At 43.4% G+C, this 20,069-nt stretch overlaps 1 protein-coding gene across 2 annotated transcripts in view; it reads left to right on the top strand.

The window, feature by feature from the left end:
* Positions 1-1,966: 1,966 nt before the first annotated feature.
* The window catches only part of Prkcq (protein kinase C theta), a 128,926-nt gene continuing 110,823 nt past the window's right edge, over positions 1,967-20,069 (top strand). The window contains exon 1 of one of the 2 annotated variants that reach the window (XM_060372298.1): positions 1,967-2,329. The gene's annotated coding sequence lies outside the window, so the exon portion shown is untranslated. Of the gene's footprint in view, positions 2,330-2,354; positions 2,451-20,069 lie in introns of those variants that run through there. The other variant, XM_060372299.1, reaches the window with a different exon arrangement.

The raw sequence follows: 20,069 nt of genomic DNA on the forward strand, positions 1-20,069 counted from the left end.
TGTGGAGAATTCTGAGCAGCAGCTGTGTGTCTGAAACAAGGGAGACAAAATCTGATAGAAAGAAAACCTCTGCAGCCTGGGCAGAGGGTTAGTCCTGTAGCAAATAGAGGCTAAACAGTCTACAGATTCCTACCCTGCTTGACATAGAACAAGAACACAGTTACATGCTTTTGGTTTAAATACACTTTTATGGCCCAAACAAAAAGGATTTCCTGAGATGTATGAGAAACTATTATTTCAGAAGATCCAGCTTTCAGGGAGGGTAATCAACTTCTAACTGTTGAGCTCTGTGGCTATAGAATATTAGACTACCACAGGCTTTCCAAACCCAGGAGTTCTGATGGGGTTTGGAAGCCAAATACTGAAATCAGGCTGTGGGGCTGGAGGTTGTATTCAACTGTGTTTTAGAGGGATTTGCTAAGAGTGCTCAAGCCTTGGCTCCTGATTCTGATCCTTTCTAAATTGTGTAATCCTGAATATATTACATACTATTACAAAACATCATATTATGATGTGTTAAGTAGAGATGATAATAGTCATTACGATGTTAGCTACTTCATTAGGTTACGAAGATAAAATGAACAATGTATCTAAATCTGCCCACCACAGTACCTACTATATAAAAATATTTACTATGTTGCCAGCATCATGTCATTTGTAGCCTTTGAAAAGCAACTGAACACTGATAAATAGAACCAGACTGCGGATGTAGGTCAGCCGTAGAGTTCTTGCCTGGCATCAACAAGAGTCTAAGTCTAATCCTTGGCAATGTGTTTGAAAGAATTAATAAGACGACATATGAACTTCCCTGAGCCCTTGCATGTATTTGATTTCCTAAGACACTCAGTGGGAAACGCAGTCATGAGGAATCAGATATTTCCTGACTTGTAGGCACAGCTCAGTCATTTCTCCCCAACAGGCTCCACTGAAGGCTGGTGGGAGCAGGCTGGCAATCTGCCTTTGAACAAGGGACTCTTCAGCAGTCACAGACACAGGCTGAAGTGAGGACCATCTTTCCAGCCCACCGTGAGCTTGTTCCTAGGTACTACACACTTTTCTGCTGAACGTATCAGCCAAAACATAATGAAGGCCTACTATGTGCCAGACTTTGATGTTCTGATGAGACTGCCATCAGTGAAGCCCACCCTCTTTATTGTTAGATCCTGACTTGTGGGCCAAGTCTGTGCTTAGGCATCAACAGATGACAAAGTGGGTTAATTTTGGCCAAATATTTTTTATAGCCTTTAAAAAATGTGTGCTTTAGCTTTGATGGGTCCATATACATTTGAGGAAACAGTCTCCATATGTGGCTTTTTACCACAGCCTCGAGTATCACTTAATCAAGTCACCAAGCACTTCTGGATCTCAGTGTTTCATTTGCAGATTAGAAGTCGAAACTCTCAGAACACTGGGGTCTTTAAAGATGGTGTTTTGTATGTCAGTAATCAGAAGCCTGCTGAGGAGAACACGGGGAAGGGTGGAGTAGAAACAGATTATTATTTAATATCTCATTCTAATCTGGTCTTCCTTTACTACAGCAATAAAAATGTGTAATTCTATTGAGTAAGGGAAAAATCTACCACCTCTTGTTTTCGACACTCTTTTATGATCTTCATGAGAATTAGCAACAGGGCAAAAAAAAAAAAAAGATTCTAAAATAAAACGACAAGTACATTGTGGTGAAGCAGAGTTGCTGCTGGAGAGCTATAAAGTTTACAGCAGTCCAAAACGTTAAAATCGTTGGTAGTACTCAACCAAGAAGTCTCTTCTAACGCGACGGAGCTGCGCCCAAACAGGCTCCACGGGTAATTAAAAAGCAAACCAAAACAAAAGCAACGCTTGCAAGTTCTTCGTGATGCAAAAAAAGAATTAAATGAAACACTTCTTTCTCCCAGTGACCTTAGCCCGTCCCACTGGAGGCTCATTTACGGGTTTTTCAGCTCAGTGAGGAGAGACGGCTCTCGCGCCCCCCTTCCTGGCACTCAGGCGGCGGAGGCTGTGGCGTCGGTCCTGCTTCGTGCTGCCTGCGGCGGTGCTCCCCGCCCGGCGGGCGACTGTAGCATCCAGACGTCCCGCAGCCTCCGGGTCCCAGTCGCGGCCGAGCGACAAGTGGCCAGTGAGGCGTGAGGATGGAGGGTGGGGACAGGACCAGCGGGAGGGAGGCCGGGAGCGCTCGCGGAAAGCAACCAGGCGCGCGTCCCTGAGCCGGCGTGGCGAGCGCCCTCTGGCCGGTGCCGCCGCCGAGAGAACCATCGGGTCGCCAGGCCCGCGCCAACCCTCGCCATCGGAGCACAGCGGCGCTGCGCTGGAACCTTGGCCGCGACACCAGGTAGGACCGGGGCCCCAAGTCACCCCAGGAGAGAGCGGGCTGGAGCTGCAAAGGACCCGGGCCCGAAGGGCCACCCGTGTGTCCCTTGCAAGTGTTCCAGGAAAGGCCGGAGGACTGTCGGGTAAGCAGGGGTGAGAACGAAATAGAAGAAAGCAAACTTTGACGTTCCCACTCCTTGGTTTCTTGTGTGCTGGCGACCTTGACCAGGTGGAGGCTGGGGTCAGGGATGGAGACGCACTTCCTTCTTCCTTCTGCTTTTCCTCAGCACCCGAGGAAAGGCTGGCTAGGAAAAGGCAAATAGTGGCACCTTTATGTGCTTCACACACACACACATACACACACACACACACACACACACACACACACACACTCACACCCCAAAACCAGAAACAAACAAACTAAAAGCCCAACCATATTCTTGTCAGAAGTGTTTTCTTTCTTAGGAGACCTGTCCTCGTGTTCTGGAAATTTGTTGAAGCGCTGGATTAGTTTTTTTGGTTTTTGTTTTTTAGGGGCCGGGGATGGCTTTAAGGTGTTTGTTTGTTTATTTTGTTTGTTTTTAAAAGTCGGGACAGCCATTCCTGTGACCTTGGGGAAGAGGGCCACATGTTAACAAAATATACATTGTTACACACATGTCACCTCTTTGTTCCACTGGAGTTGTAAGAGCCAGACTTATCAGTGCAACGGGTGACTTTAATGACTCCCTGTGGGCGTGGAGAGAGGGCCAATGTCTGGCTGAACCGTGGTGATTCTGGTGTTTTGTGCAAGGGGAACGTCACAGGGCTGCCCTGTCCTCTGGGCTGTCCTGCTATGTGGGCTGGCCGTGGTGCTAATAAAAGATTATTCAGATTCAGTGGTGACACAGCTGTGTGTGTGTGGAGATGGGAGGGTGGAGAGAAGGAGACGGGCCCTCTGTCTGTCAGTGGGAAAAATGGACCGTTTGTGTCCAAGCCCGGGTCCTTTAAGCTGCAGGTGCCTTTCCAGAACACAGACCTAGATTGGGGAATTGTGTAATGAATCTCAGGCAAGACCTGGGGAGTCTGCCTTTGTCTTCTCATCTCAAGCTCATTCTCATCCCTTTCAGTTAGTAAAGAGAATTTCAAAGTCCCAGGATTCAGGAGTCAAGGAAGCCAGAACTTAGTGGTTCCACATAATTTTATTGGCTCTGTTTTATTCCTCCGAAAAGATTATGCCCACCACGCTTCTTCCTTCCCAGGGGTGGATTGCTTGAAACCCTGCTCCTAGGATCTTGGGTGCTTCACCCCACTTGTAAATCATCATCTTCACCCCCCCTCAACACACACACTTATCTTTGATATTGTGTAAAATGGCAGGCTTACTGTGGATGCTTTCTCTCTTAAAAAAAAAAAAAAGCTGTGTCTTGTGGGAAGAAGGGTGACATTTACTAATTTGGTTGCAAATTACTTTTGAAGTTTATGCACAGCTGTTTAAAATCCCTCAGAGATCAGTGCCATTGTTTGATGCAGGTGTCTAGCACAGAAAGACCTCATTAGGCTGTTTCTTTTGCTGATTGAATGTACATGTATTTGGCGATTAGGCCTAGGAGGGTCTGAAACCTGCACAGTTCCCTGCAAGTTGAACGATTCAATCTAAATGAAGGAGTTTTGTTTTAGTTTCTTTCTTTTTTTTTTTTAATCACTGTTGTTTTGTCTTATTTCTTAGCAACTCTCATTGCCTGTCCCTAGGGTAACCTTTCTGGCATCAGTAGTTTTTAATTCCAAGTCCCATGACTGTCATCTATACTTTAAAACGGAAACTTCTCTGGATGATCCGTGTCCCCTCGTGTCTTCTCAGGTTCATTTCTCCACAGCCTCACGTTATGGTGGCTCAGGATGGCAGTGACTTCTGTGCAAGCCCCCAACGCCTGTTTCCCCACCAGCACCGCCTCCTACAGCAGGGCCTCTGTCTAGGCTGTGTGAATAGACACACGGAGCAACCTCCGTGCCCGTTCTTTCCTTACTCAAAGGCTTGCAGGATGCTGTTCCTTGATTCAAACCTGCCTTTTCTAGGATCTCAAAGATCTTTCTCGACACTCCTCTACTTCTCCTGTTCACAGCATGCCTTGGAAGTGCTCTGAAACAACTCTGGTGGCCTTTGCTCATTTCTAAAAGGATTCCACATTCTAGTATGACATAGGCCCCTTTCTCATCTGTGAAAAAGACCAAAAGTTCTGTATAATGATGTTCCTGGAGTCATGACCCAGGATTGTCTTTCAGGAATGTGGGCTTCTGGTCTGAGTAAACCTCCTTCTAATGCAGTATTTAATTATGGAGTATTTGCCTTTCTTTGAAATAAAAAATCAGAATTAATTAAAACCCCTATTTTAGTGTTTTTAATGGCTTAGAGTTATTGATTATGTTGTTCACCCCATAAATGTTGCCCAGGTATTAAGCAAATGTGACCTCTTCCTAATAAATTTATATTTGATTTCAGGTGATTTCTTTTTGTTTGGTTGGTTGCTTTTAGTTTTTGGTTTTTTGAGACAGGGTTTCTTTGTGTAACAGAGCCCTGGCCATCCTAGACTCACTTTATAGAACGGGCTGGCCTCAAACTCACAGAGCTCCACTACACCCGGTCGGGTGATTTTTTTTTTATAGTGCTAAATATTTAATTTTCAAAAATAATTGCCTCTAAATCAGTTTAAATATGACACATTGTTTTGAGAGTTTCTTGTAGCTCAGGTTGGCCTCAATCTCACTATTTAATAACCTTGAACACCTGATCCTCCTTTCTCTACCTTCAAAGTGTTGGGATTTCAGGTGAACACCACAATGCCTGGCCTTAAGTGATATTTTATTGTACAGTGAAATATATATATACATATGTATGTATGTATGTGTATATATATGCATATATGTATATTACACATATTCATTTTAATATTTTATTGCTTCTTTGATAATTCCACATCTGTACATCTGTACATCTGTATTCTGATCGTATTCTCCCTTGCTCTTCCCTGACAACTCCCAGACTCATTCCCCAATCCCCTCAACTTGATGTGTTTTATTTTATTTTATTTTTGAAATTATAATAAAATTAAAATATTTCTCCCTTTCCTCCCTCAAAATTCTCTTATATATCCCTCCTCACTCTTCTTCAAATTCATGTTTTTTTTCATTAATTGTTATTTCATGAATATATATAAACATATATATAACCTATTGAGCTAATTCTTATTTTTAAAAAATAAGCCAGAATCTAATCAGTGCTTTCTGTATAACCATAGATTTTTCAGCCATCCACTGATCCATGGTCAACCTACCAAGGGCCACCCCTTTAAAGAAAATTGGTCCTCATTCTCCATGAGTCATTAACTGCTAGTAGCTTCTTAGATGGGGCAGGGCCTGGTGAACTTCTCTTCTTTGCTTGTTGGAAAGTCTTGGACTGACATGACCTTGTACAGGTCTTGTCCTGGCAACCAGGACAACTGTTTAGAGGAGCAATCCTGTTACGTCTGCAGACACAGCCTTGCTCTGGTAGTCACATCCTGTGGGTCTTACAGTCCTTCTGTCCCCTGTTCCATCATGGCCCCAGAGCCTTGGTGAGGAGGTGGTGTGATGGAGATGTCCCACGTGTGGCTGAAGCTCGTTCTCTGTGGCACCTATGTATATGGGATATGGGATGTGTATATGGGATGTGCTTTCATGCAGGGTATACACATTGACTTCTAGCATCTCCTTTATAAGCATCATTGCAGCCCATCTAGCCTGTTCAGATAGGTTCCAGGAGTTAATACAGAAGCTACAAGATTTACAGAAACACATAATGTGGAGCCAGAAAAGTGAATTAAAAGATGTTTCTTGTCAAGGCTAGCAACATCTTTCATCTTAACCTGCCAGATATTTGCACACAGTCATATTCTGATTATTATGTTATCTCAATGTATTCTTGGGGAGATAGGTGAAAGTCCAAGGACTCAGAAGTTGAAACTATCTCATCAGAGTCCAAAATCATAGATTTCTCTTCTGGGATTAAATTGCCATTTATTTTAAGTCCAAGTATTGGCAACCTGTCCTTCTACAGGTTGCTAGAATGTGTAAGCTTTTGAATTAAGCTAATGGTACTGATGATAATCATAGCCGGAACAAACAAAAGCAACAAAGTTTGGGCTAGGGATGTGGCAGAGTTTCTGTGTAGCATGCAGGAAGCCCTGGGTTCATCCTGAGCATAAGCCAGTCTTGGTACTACATGAGTGTACTACTAGCATTCGGGTATTGGAAGACAGGATCAAAAGTTCAAAGTCATCCTTGGCTTCATAGTGGGGTCAAGGCCATCCTGAGATACAAGATGGTTTATATACCAATTATAAATTATTGTCATATTTAATCTCCGTGAAAGTCCTTATAGTTAGGTATTCTCATTCTCGTTTTTCCAGAAGAAGAAAGTGATGCTCAGGAGAGCTAAGCCACTTGCTCAGGTTTTATAACTTGTAAGAGGTGGAGTCAGATTTGACCGGCCGCTAAACCCTGCTGTCAACTGTATGTCAGGCCACCTACCACTTAAAAGCATGGACATAAAACTGACCATCTTAACTTCTTAAAAGGGATTTATTTAATTCTATTTTGTGGTTATGAGTATTTTGTCTGTGTGCATGTTTGTGCACTACATGCTGGCCAGAGTGGGTTTTAGATCACCTGGGACTGGAGTTACAGGTAGTAACTGCCATGCGAGTGCTGGGATTGAACTAGCATCCTCTGAAAGAGCAGTGAACACCCTTAACCTCTGAGCCATTGCACCAGCCATCTTAACCACTTTTAGATGAAAAGGTCAACGGCACCGTGTGGCCATCACTTCAGTGCATTAAGCCCTTTTCTTTTGTGTATATGGGATGTGCTTTCATGCAGGATATACACATGATCGTGTGTCTCTCTCTCTCTGTGCCCTTTCTCACGGATGTGGAAGCCAGAATGAGGCAAGGGGTGCAATTTCAATCATTTTTCATTACCGCCTTGAGGTCTTTCACTGAACAAAAAGCTCACTCTTTGGACTAGGCTGGCTGGCGTTGTGAGCTCTGTCTCTACCCTCTGCCTCTAGTGCTGGGGTTATAGGAACATGCAGATGTTCTTGGCTTTTTAATGTGGGTCCTGGGGGTAGGAACTCAGGTCCTCAAGCTTGCAGAGGAAGCTTCTTACCCACTGAACTATGTCTCTAAACTAGTCCCTTGGAGCTCTTACCATCTTACAAAACTATACACAAAACCCTTAACTCCTCATTCTCATTCTCCACTTTATTCAGTACCCCCTTCCCGGGAGCTCCCATTTGCTATCTTTGTCTAGGTACTTTGTGGAAATGTGTTTATAAAAGGATGTGTCTTTTATCGACTGGCTGTTTTCACTCTGTGTTCTCTGTCTGTGTTACAGCAAATGTTAAACATCTCCTGATTGTAAACACTGAAATGTTTCAGTTAGGTGTCTACGCCACATTTGCTTAACTATTCATAGGTTGAGGTTGGATCATTCACTTTCACCTTTGATTGCTGCGGGTAGTGCCACAAAAAAGACAGGTGTATTAACCCTGTCTCACTGCTATGGCAAAGTACCTGTCAAAAGCAATTTAAAGAAGGAAGGGTTTATTTTGGCTCAAGGCTGGAAGGTATAGTTAGTTCATCATGTCAGGAATGAGATGGCAGTGTGAGGTGGCTGGTCATGTTGCAGCCACAGCCAGGAAGCAGGGTGAGGGCTGCTCCATGCTCATTCACGTTTTTATTCATTCTGAGACCCCAGCCCACAGGCTGGCTCTGCACACGTTCAGAGTGAGTCTTCCCCCTTCAGTTCAACATCTCTGGAAAACACCAGAGGCTTGCTGCTTAGGTGATTCTAAATCCCAGCGAGTTGACAGTCAAGAGTGACCGTCAGAGCAGCTGTGCAAACATCTGCTTGAGAGGCTGCTGTGCTGTGACTTCCTTTGTGGAATTTCTGACTCTTCCAATAAATCCTGCACATATTTAAAAATAATAAGGAAATCATTGCATTGTTTTCCAAAGTTGTTAGATCACTTTACTTCTCCACCAATAATGCCACAATTTCCTAATCATTCTTCATCCTAGCCAACTATTGCTATTTTCTGCTTTCAATTGTAGCCATCCTCAGCAGGACTGGTTGCTAGCCAATTAACTTTACATTGCATCATTAGCTGGTTCCAGGGATCTCTGAGGCAGGGCTACCACTCACTCCATCACTCCCTCCTGTCTCATCTTGTGATAACATGCCTTGTGCTAGCTCAAATTCACTGGAAGGTCTACCATTTATGGAGCCCTGACGGACCTGGAAATCATGGTAGGAGGGCCCCCCTAAAAGGTAAGCTCTATATGTGAAGTTGCCCCAGTCTTTATGCAGGACCTCCTGATGCAGAAAAGAATGCCGTGAAGAATGAAGCTGTGTGCTATCAGCTCTCAGGAACTCGGAAAGTGTAGTGCATCTTTGTAGGTGAGGATGAAACCTTATTACTTATCCACCTCTTTCCTTCCTGACCTCTCTACAAAGGCTAGAGTTTTGTCCCAGCCACTACAGCAGGCTGGCACATATGCCAGGTTCCTCATAGATATGCATAGAATGATAGCACACATTATACAGAAGGCGGTCCTTTAGGGGCACCAATACCTGGGGTGTCTGATATAGTATCCCAGAGCTGTCAGTGTTGGCTCAGCTGACACCTGAAGGGTCTGTGCCCCTGAGCCAGGCGAGTTGCATTGCAGAAGATGGGAACAGCATTTATTGAGTGACCCTGCAGCTCACGGGCATCCTAACATGTGAGGAGGTGTGAGCCAGAAGAACCTGCTTTCCTGACCAATTCGTCACATAGCCTTAATCGATTAACTTGTAGAAGTCTCGTTCTTCCTACTTGTGAAATAAGCCAGTGGCGGCGACATTGTAAAAACTGCTAGGTTACAGGTCAGTTGAGTGCTCTCATTCATGGGTAAAGCTGGAAAGGGTTAACTCTGATAAGTGTCCAGACTGGGACACTTTTGAGAATGCAAGGGGACGTTGTTAATAACTAAACTAGTACAACAGCTATAAACCAAGCTTTCCTTACAGCACTGAGCAGTAGAGTTATCTTACTTTGGGGGAGGGACTAGTGCGTGATTGTGTATGCACATGTGAACATGTTCATGTGTGAGTATGTGGCACATGGATGTGTTTATATATGGAGTATGTGTGTGTGTGTGTGTGTGCATTGCTTGTACACATGTGTGCATATAGGTGTATGTGCACATGTGTGTTTCTGGAAGCCAGAAATCAACACTGGATGTCTTCCCCAGTCTCTCTCTACCTGGTGTATTAGGACACGGTGTCTCACTGAAATCTCACTGAGTCCATTAGCCAGGCTAGCCAGCAAGCTCCTCCTGTCCCCCCTCTTCAGCACCGTATTACAGACACATGCTGCCAACACCCAGCTTTCTTGCGTGGATTTTAAGGAGCCAGACTCAGATCCTCATGCTTGCAGGGCAGATGCGTTTTAAGGAGGTGCCATCTCTTTAGCAGTCCTTAGAAAGCAGAACCCAGAAAAATCTCGGCTTGGGAAACCTAAAATGTTCATGAATGTAACATTGTTTAATGCATGGTGTGCATCTGTTATCTCTTTTCCACCAACTATGATTCTTCATGTCACCAAGGTATATTAGCACCACATTAAGGACCTTGCTTTAGACGAGAAGTTCTCAACCTGTGGGGCCCCACCCTTAAGAGGATCAAAAAAAAAAAAGAAAAGAAAAGAAAAAAGAACCTTCTCACAGGGGTTGCATATCAATTTCTGGCATATTAGATATTTACATTATGATTCCTAGCAGTAGCAGAATTACAGTTATGAAGTAGCAACAAAATAATTTTGTGGTTGGGGGTCACCACAGCATGAGGAACTGTATTAAAGGGTCACAGCATCAGGAAGGATGAGAACCACTGCTTTAGACTGAGGAAAACAGAAGCCACGGGAGCTATTATGAGGCCAACCTGCACTGGCATGTAAGCTGAGCCATCTGAAATGCCTGGCCACGTAACAAGGAAGCTTCCCTCTTATGCTCATGAGGTCTGGTTTAAAGGGAACTGGGTCTTGGGCCATTTTCACCATTTTTCATTCGAAGACTTGACGTCTGAGTGTAAGGGTCAAATTTCAGCTCTGTGGTGGTTGGAACATGGGCTCAGAGTGCCATCTATGTCCTCCAGAATTGGAAGCCATGCCTGCCTTTCAGGCTGATCATGGAGAGCATGCAGTGAATTAATGAAGCCAGGCATGGCTTTGGTAGTTGGCATGCCTGTTGCGGTCCTGGAATCTGGGTGTTCATCTCTTATTTCTTCCTCCGTGTGCAGAGCTCAGCTAGAAACAGGTTTTGTTAGTTCACGCACTTGGACATCTGCTTCTTTACTCCATTCTTAGCTCTGCTACTTTAGCTCTGAACCACCTCACTGGTCTTCATTACTCTCAGTGATTCTCCGTGCTGCAGCAGGAAGCTGCCTTACAAAAACGCTGATCTGGGAATCTCATTCCCCTGTTTTAAGTTCTACCATAGCTCCCCAGTGCTCTTGGGGGTAAAACCCAGCCTCCTCAAAAGCACCTGTCAGATAATCTCTTTAAGGTACTTAGAGAGAAGATAGCCTGCAGCAACCAGACCATTGGCTGCACAGCACTGGAAATAGATCCCTTGCCGTTGCTGGCCTGTAGACGCCCTGACATTAAATTCTGCATGAACACTCGGTCTGCATCTTCTCTTATCGCTTGCTGCATCTCTAATACATATCAAAGCATATGATAACTCCAGAGTATCAAGAAATACTACGAGATAAATAAGTGGCCATGAAGTTTACAATATGAAGTGTCGTGGGGAATATCTACTGTGTTAGAAGAAATGAGTCAAATGTGATTTCAATATCTGCACAAACAGAATCACGGTTTTCCGGAAACTTTTCCCTGCTAACTTTTTGAATTCTCTGGACAAGTTCTACTGGAAATCCTAGCTCCAGGTAATAGAAAGCAATTACTATGTGAAACCCTTTATAGCTCTGTTTACCCTAAAAATTCCAGGAGTGACCAGCAACAAGAAAAAGATTTGTCTCCTCTTGTATGTGTTGTATCCTCTTCCTCTGTCACCTTCTGACAGCTCACTCTGATGACAATTAAAATGCCATTAGGAAAACAGAAAATACTAACTTAAGATGATCAAGAAATTAAAGGTCCTAGTTGAGCCTAGGGTGCATGCCTGAAATCCTAGCCTTGGGAAGGAGGATGGGGACAGGATGAGTTTAAATTTGAGGCCAGCCTTGGGCTATGTAGATAAAGCCTGTTTCAAAAACAGGGAGCTAGAGGCATGGGTCGTGGCAGAGCACTTATCTAGGCAAGGGTTCATCCATGAGACTTGGAAAAAAGAAAGAAATGAAATGAAAAGACAGTAGGTAGGGTAGAGAAAGAGAAAGAACATTAAAATGTGCAAATCACTACAAGCAAAGGCCAAAGAAATAAGAAAGACATAAGCTACAGAGTACTGACAGCCAGAAGCTATTTTTAATTTTTTAAAAGGATTAACTAATGTTTAAAAGATCTTAAGGAGTCTCCCGTGAAGTTAGGACTGCATTACGACTTGTTAAGGGGGTTCAGAATAAGAAAGGGAGAAGTAAAAAAATAAATTCAAGAATGTGGGTGATAGATACACACCAAAGAAAAATTAAATGAACCCCCCCCAATCCAGCTAGTCTGAAGTAAGTGAAGTAGCAGCAGAAGCAGGACCCTGTTTCAAAACATGGTAGAGGCAAGAACTGACTCCCAGAATCCCCCTGACCTCCACATACAGATTCTGAGGCATGCAAAGCACACCCCACACATACATGCACAGGCACTTTTTTAAAATGAATTGTTTACTTTTAATTGTTGGGCGTTGGTGTTTGCCTCCATGTGTGTCTGTGTGAATGTATTAAATACCCTGGAGCTTCAGTCAAAGGCAGTTGTGAGCTGTCATGTGTGTGCTGGGAATTGAACACAGCTCCTCTTAAACACTGAGCCATCTCTCCAGATCCTGCAATTTTTAAAAAAAGCCTATTTAGATGACTCAAAGGTAAACTAATCAAAAACATGAGATGAAAAGGAGAAAAGGGAAAAGGGATTTCAAGAAGATTACAAAGAAATTCTAGCAATAATGAGAGAGGGGAGGAGGGAGAGGAGAGAAGGGGAGTGGGGAGGAGGGAGGATTAGGGGAAGAAGACACTATTCCAGATTTCCAATAACTGGAAAGCAGAACTGGAACAATGTCAGGGCCAGTGTACAGTTAGGGCATGAACTGCCAGGTCATGGAAATACACAGAGGTGATGTTTTCAAGGGGGAAAAGCATTGTACCCACGTGACAGTTCCTCCAGAGAAGTGTCTGCACAAGGTCACCTCAAGGCAAGCCAAAGGGCTCCGTCCTACTGGCCTGTGTAAGGCACAGCGTTCTCTTTCATTGTGACCATCTCAGTCTAAAGGTCTTCTTCTGGGAACTAGGAAGGTATGGCAGCCTCTTAAATGATAACCGCACCCCCACTTTATTCACGAAGTCCATCCTTTCCCAAACAGAAGGTGGCTTTCTCCCACTTCATTAAAAACCTTAAGTCTCCTTGTGTGTTACCTTTCATGAGTATTCTACAATATATTCTTACTCCCTCTTCTGCTCCGCATCGCTGGGGACTTGACAGCTTCCCCCCAGCTCACTGGTAGAGTTCCAGAATGATGTTTTATCTCAGTTACTGGTTCCTACATAAGCCGCCTCTGGGGCGCATTCGAGTCTCCTGTTTCCCTCTCTCTTTACCTCTTGGCTTTTTGAGCTGAGACTGTGATTTCGGTGGAGGGAGCTTTGATGTTTAATACTGGTTGTCAGCTAGAGTCACCTGGGAGACAGATGGCTGAAAATGTATGTAAGGGGTTTTTCTAGATTAGGTTATACGAGGTCAGGAGCCAGCCTACACATTCACCGCACCATTCCGTGCGTTGGGGCCTGGGTCTCATAGAAAGGTTGCTCAACACTAACTCTTTGCTCTCTACCACCGGACCGTGGATATGTGTGACCACCTACCTCAAGCTTCTGCTACCTTTTCTTTCCCCCTATCCCAGCATGAGGGACTGTATCCTCAAGAAAGTGAAGCCTCTGAAACTAAGGTGTATTTTTCTCCAGTCACAAACATGAAGGCGTCTGATCATACAAATCATATTTTCATTACCAGTATCAAGACCTTTAAGCACTCCAAATGTTGTCTGTATTTTCAAGCTAAGTTTTAAGGACCATGCCTGGAAATGGTTTTGGGGGCCAAGTTCATTGGAAACCTTTGGTGCATTGGCTTCTGATTGCTCCCTGTGTGTTGGCAAATGTGCTGCTCCTCTCCCAAGCTCTCTCCACCTCACTGCTGTTTTGTTTCCTCCCAGTAACTGGAGACAGTAGATAACTGTCACCCAAAGTTAGATCATCCCTTTTGGAAGAGCCTGAAGGGAGGCTACTATGTCTTGCTGTGTCATTCCTTTGCCTTGATCCTGCGCAGCCGTGATGATGCACTGATAATAATATTAATGAGCCAGGTCAGGTGGTGCGTCAGTTACTTTTCTCATTGCTGTGACAAAACACTTGACAAAAACAACCGAAGAAAGGATGGTTTCTCAGACCTTCCAGTTTGAGGGCGCGGTCCATCATGGAGCTAAAGGCTCGGCAGGAGGAGCAGTGAAGCAGCTGGTTACACTGAATGTATACTCAGGCAGCAGGGGGGGCAAGTGCTGGGTGGGTGGCTCAGTTTCTGCCATTTATGTGGTCTGGGACCCGAGGCGAAGGGACCATGCAGCCACATTCAGAGTGAGTCTTCCCTCCTTCGCTAACCCTGGAAACTCTGTCATCGACACACCCAAAGTGTTTCCAAATCCACTCACCTTGGCCGGGAATGTGAATCATCACAGCAGGTCTTTGAAATTTCTCTGGATGATAATATATTTAACACATACATAAACACACATATATACACACACATACATACATACACACAACACACGCATAAACACAAAATTAATGGCTTAATACTGTGATCAGAAGTGCCTTCTATTGTGTTGTTAGTGATGGCTATACAAGGGATGTTATGATAACTAAATTTTTAAAAAAAAAAGACAAATTGATTTTCTCAGTGAGTTTGTTTCTAGAAGAAATGATTATGATGAACACAGAGGTAGAATTTTAGTATTGCCTAATTAATTCTTTATTTCTACACTCCAGACTTAAAAAAGGAAAACAGTATGCCTTTCACTCAGGTCTTACTCACTCCTTACTTAATTATCAGAACAGCCATTAATAAACTCCTTCATAAGCCAGGCAGTGGTGGCATACACCTTTAGTTTCAGCAGGTAGATCTCTGTGAGTTCGAGGGCATCCTGGCCTGCAGAGTAAGTTCCAGGGCAGCCAGGGCACAGAGAAACCCTATCTTGAAAAACCAAAATAAATAAATAATAAACTTTTTAGAAAGAACCTGAATGACTCTTCCCTTTAAATAGAACCACCTACTTTTAGACAATTTTAATGTTGACAAAAATAAGTCAGTGAGAACTAACTCACAGAGTTCCAAGTTCTTAAGCAGGGACAGCTGAAGTATTTGCCAAAGGCACAGTCCACAGTCCTCTAACCTTCCTCAGCCAGTTCCAGTAAGAGTGAGGTTTGCAGCTTGGAGACTCCCTCCTAGCTCCTGGGCTCCTGGATTCGTTAATATTTGTAGTGCATCTGAGGTCTGTGACTAGAAGCACTCCAAGAGTGTAAGCCATCTGAAGAAGAAAAAAAAAAAAAAAGACATATTTATTTATTTATTTATTTATTTATTTATTTACTTGTTAAAATAAATGCAACTTGTTTAGGCTGATATGGTTAAGCAAAACATAGCATGTTCTTTTAGAAATTAAGGGAGTAAGACACGTGCACTAACAATTCCTCATAGTCGGAGCTGCCAGAGAGAACTGTCAGCATGGTCCCTTATTTTTTACTTCATTATTTCAATAGGAATGAAAGGCAAAGAGCAAAGCCCTTCTCCTCTGAGAGAAAAAGCTGAAGACTTTCAAACAAAAAGAATGCCTGTCCATGCCAGTATATAACTAAGTTTCTTCAGGAAAAAGTGGTGTGGATATCTTCATGTGGAAAAATAATTTGGACACCCTATGTAAGATCAACAGAGAGCTACACACTTGATTCAAGTGTTTGTCTATTTCAACACCTTTAATCACAAACTGAGAAGGGAAAATGCAAAGAATTACCAAGCTTTCTGTGAGTTCAAAAAGTAACACACATATTAGTTTGGACATTTGTCTTAAAACATCTAGAAGGAAAATTCAATCCGAATTCCAGGGAATTTTAATCCATGTGCCCTGCACATTTTCTTAGCCTTTGGTAAGACAGACTCAAAGGATTGCATTTTCTAAGAAGTCTTTTCTAAAGAGCTTTAGCCCTAATCAGTTAAGTGTGACACAGGCTTGAAATGGAATTTGGTGTCACGTAATTAAGAATGAAGTTCAGTGTGATGCAAATTAATGATAGGCTCTTGTTATTGCTCTAAAATTGTCCAGGATGCAGTTCAGTCTTTCTCTGACAAATATTTATTTGACCTTGAGTAGTATTGCTTTGGTTTCCAATCTCTGGAACAAATTGTTCAACCTTCGTGACTAAATGCACCTCTATTTCACTTGTTTGTGGTTTTACATATCAGGAATCTGGGGTGGCTCTGGCATGGTGACTTTAGAAGTTGTCATATTCCTGGGAATAGCCAGATATGATCGTATGGGTCAGTCATGTGTTTCCAGACTGGATATAGCTACAAGGCTGAGACCACACAATTCCTTGTCTTCTTTCTTGACAACTGCCTCCCCTGGGCTTCTTTCCATAGCATTCGATATGAAAAGTAAAGGCTGTGAATACTCAAAACCGAAGGCTCAAGTTTTTAAGGTCCGAGATAGGAAGTTACACAGCATCAGTTCTGCAGAGGTCTATTTTGGACAGACCAGGCAGGATCTGGGGATGGGAAGTATGGAGTGACTTCACAGATGAGCTCCAAGATGGCGGCCATTTTTGTAGCACTATATAGCACAAACATTTAGGCTGTTACTATACCATCTCATAAAGAGAACTGCTCATATTTTCTGAGATTAAATCTTTTGTTTTTTTCACCACATGACTGACAACAGGATTCTTCTAAAACAAAACTGTGCTCAAGGAGCTGGGGAAGACAGCTCAGTCAATAAAGTACTTGCTGTACAAGTACAAGAACCTGAGTTTGTTTCCCAGAACCCATGTAAAAAGCTGGGTATGGTGAAGCAAGGCCTTTCCTCGGCCAGACATGTGCATATTCCACAATTTTTTTTATTCCCGTTATGCTCCCTGCATTGATGCAGCTCCATAATAAATTTTAAACCTAGAATTTACCTTCTCCCACTAGGCCACTTGATAAACCTTGAGATTTTTTTTACCACCTTTGACACTTCCCATAGGCCATGTTTCTTCTCTGTGTGCCATGGCCTCTTGGACACATAGGTAGGTGTCTGAACAGACACAGCAGTCCTTAGCTCTGTCTGCAATGTGCAGGAGAGCAGGATCTCTATCTATCTCCAATCTAGACTACCTTTAACAAGGAGTCACAACAAGAGGTCAGACAGTCTGCGCTAAGTGTCTGTTTAGTGAAGGTATATGACTGAGCAGCAGAGTGACTCCTGGAGAGACCAGAAATACCTTCGACAGGAAGAAACTATGTGTGATAAAGAGAGTCATGGCCGTGGAGGGCAAGCAGAAGTAAGACAGAACCAAAGCTGGGACCGAAGTGGCCAGAAACATGAAGAGAATGCTCCACAAAAACCAAGGACACAGAGTAAGGACAGAAAGCAAAACAGAACATGTGACTCAATGGCGGGGGGAGGGGGCGTTCCAATTGTGGTAAAGATTAAGAAAGAAGCAATGAAAAGACGGAGTTAGCTGAACGTCACAAGTGATTGTGAGCATCCGTGGGAATGAAGGAAGAAGCTGCCAGGGGGCACCCTAACCTAGAATCAAAAGGTAAAACCCTCCAAAGCCCAAGCTGCCAACCTATTCCGCTTGACCACTGTGCCAACCTGACAGGGGAGTTTTAAAGCCAACTGTGTGTGCTTGCATGCCCATGGATACAGATGCTCATCCTACATTCTAGTTGACAAGGTACAGGGATGTTGTCCTACTGGGGAACTGAGGAGAGGTGATGTGCCAGTGGAGAGCTAACCAAGAGAGAGCTGACTGGGAAGAACTTGTAGCCTTGTGTGGGGGACAGGAGAGACAGACGAGGCAGAAAGCAACCTAATTGACACAAGGAAAAAGCTTCTGCTAAATCCTGCGAAACTGTATGGTTTCCCATTTGACTCTAAATCCACACTGGTCTAACTCACAGGCAACTGGCTTTTCCTGTCCGCCGGGTCTTGTTATCTGTTCATAGTTATTGACCCATCTAGCCCTTAGAACTACTTTTGAGGTTGGTCCTGTTGTTATCCCGAGTTTACAGAGAGGGAAACTGAGGTTCAAGTGTCCCTGCTCCTAGCTTGCTCAAAGTCTCGGGCTGCAATTTGTACCCTGGTGGCTTGGTGTTGCAATCTATGCTTTTTGTTCTTGCAATTATGAGTGGTACATGCTAGTTATACAGAATACTGATTCCATTGTAACATCATACATGAACATTTCATCTATTCCCTCTCCCCCTCCCCCTCAATGATCCTTTGTTTTCCACAAATAGTTTTCCCTTTTGCTTCTGCCTTTTTCTTTCCCCCTGTAAGTTTATACTAGAGAAAAAATATTGAGAGAAAATATGCAATGCTTGTCTCTCTAGCCTAGTTTATTTAACATCCAGCTCCATCCTTTCTTTTTTTTTTTTGGAAGTGCCAGGATTTGTTGTTGTTATTATTATCTTTGAAACAGATTTCAAACTTGAAATCCTCCTGCCTCATCCTCCCCAGTCCTAGGATTTATTTCTGTTCCTGCCTGTGTGTGTTGGTGTGTATGTGAGAGAGAGAGATTGTATGAGTGAATGCCACAGCTGTGTATATTCCAAGGGAAACCCAAAAAGAGCATTAGATCCTAGAGATGGAGCTACAGTCCCCCATGTAAGTGCTTGGAATTGAACCTTGGTTTCCTGAAAGAGCAGTAGACTGGAATTCTTTTCCAGTGCCCACATCAGGTGGCTAACAGATGCCTGTAACTCTGTTTCCTGGAGATCTGACCTCTTCTGGCTGCCAGAAGCACACAGGCGCGCGCGCGCGCACACACACACACACACACACACGCACACGCACACGCACACGCACACGCACACGCACACCACTCATAAATAAACATGAATGAAACAATATAAATACCTTTGAAGCAACGGCTTTGGGCAGCTAAGGATGCTTCTCTGCTTCCTTGACTGTAGAGATCTGCTTCAGTTCCCATCTTCATGTCGTATATATTTTCCTTTCCAGTATATCCAAAAACCTGACTTATTTCTACAGGAATTTTTTCCCTTCCAACTGTATTTCAGACTTCTAATTTTGTACGTAAAAGAAATTTTAAAGCAAACCAGGAAACATAATAAACTATATTTTAGAATCTTCATCCATTCTTCTGGACTTACCCATTCCATTCTCAAACTCTCCTGAGGCCCACATTGAACTTTCCCCTTTCTTTCTCCTTTCATTCACTCTTTCATATTTTGAATGCAATATGTAATAAATACACTGAACAAGTTTGAAATGTCGCATTCTGTCTTAGGGTATGTGACTCAGCGACAGAGTATGTTCTCTGTCGTGTGTTCAACATCTAGTGCCATATATAAGCATACAAAGGCAAATTTTATCGCACACACAGAAAAAGATATTAATACTGATTTCTGTAACTTGTAAGCGTTATTAATCTTTTTAATTATAAATGAGTGATAACACAGCCAGATTAACATTCTTAGGCAATAATCATGAGGTTTAAACTTAACGAAAACATTTAGGAAGTTTGAAAAATAATGTACTATGTAATCTTAAAATTGTTTCAGTTTGTGCCCTATAGTGCCTTTTGATTTGCCTTTTAGTAAGGAACTTGTCACAGGGATACAAATCAATAAATTCCTGTCAATTTTTGATGCTCCCTGTGCCGATTGCCTATTATTTAACAGGATCCTGAAGCACTTGGTTTCAAAACACTCAAAAAGACAGCCTTCTTCAAAAAAAAAAAATTCTGTATTCTTTTGTTTTTGACTTCAAAGGCATCATTTAGGGCTCAGTTGGTAGCATGCTGGCCTGGTATTCATAAGGCCTGGGATCAATCCTCAGCACCCACATGGTGGCTCACGACCACCTGCAACTGCAGTTCCAGGAGATCTGTCACCCTCTTCCGGTCCCCACTGGCACCAGGCATGCAAGCAGCACACAGACAAAACAAAGGCAAGACACCATATACATAATCAACAAACAAACATTTTTATTAGTTACATTTTATTAACTCTGTATCCCAGCTGTATCCCGCTCCCTCATCTCATTCCCTCCCAAACCCTCCCTCCCTCCCTCATCTCCTCCCTGTCCCTTTCCAAGTCCACTGATTGGGGAGGACCTCCTCCCCTTTCATCTGACCCTGTTTTATCAGGTATCTTCAGGACTGGCTGCAAAGTCCTCCTTTGTGGCCTAGCAGGACTACTCCTCCCTTGGGGGGTGGGGAGGTCAAAGAGCCTGCCATTGCGTTCCTGTCAGAAATAGTCCCTTTTCCCC

The sequence above is a fragment of the Meriones unguiculatus genome, chromosome 19, assembly GCF_030254825.1.
Source record: "Meriones unguiculatus strain TT.TT164.6M chromosome 19, Bangor_MerUng_6.1, whole genome shotgun sequence".
In the NCBI taxonomy this organism is placed as follows: Eukaryota; Metazoa; Chordata; class Mammalia; order Rodentia; family Muridae; genus Meriones; species Meriones unguiculatus.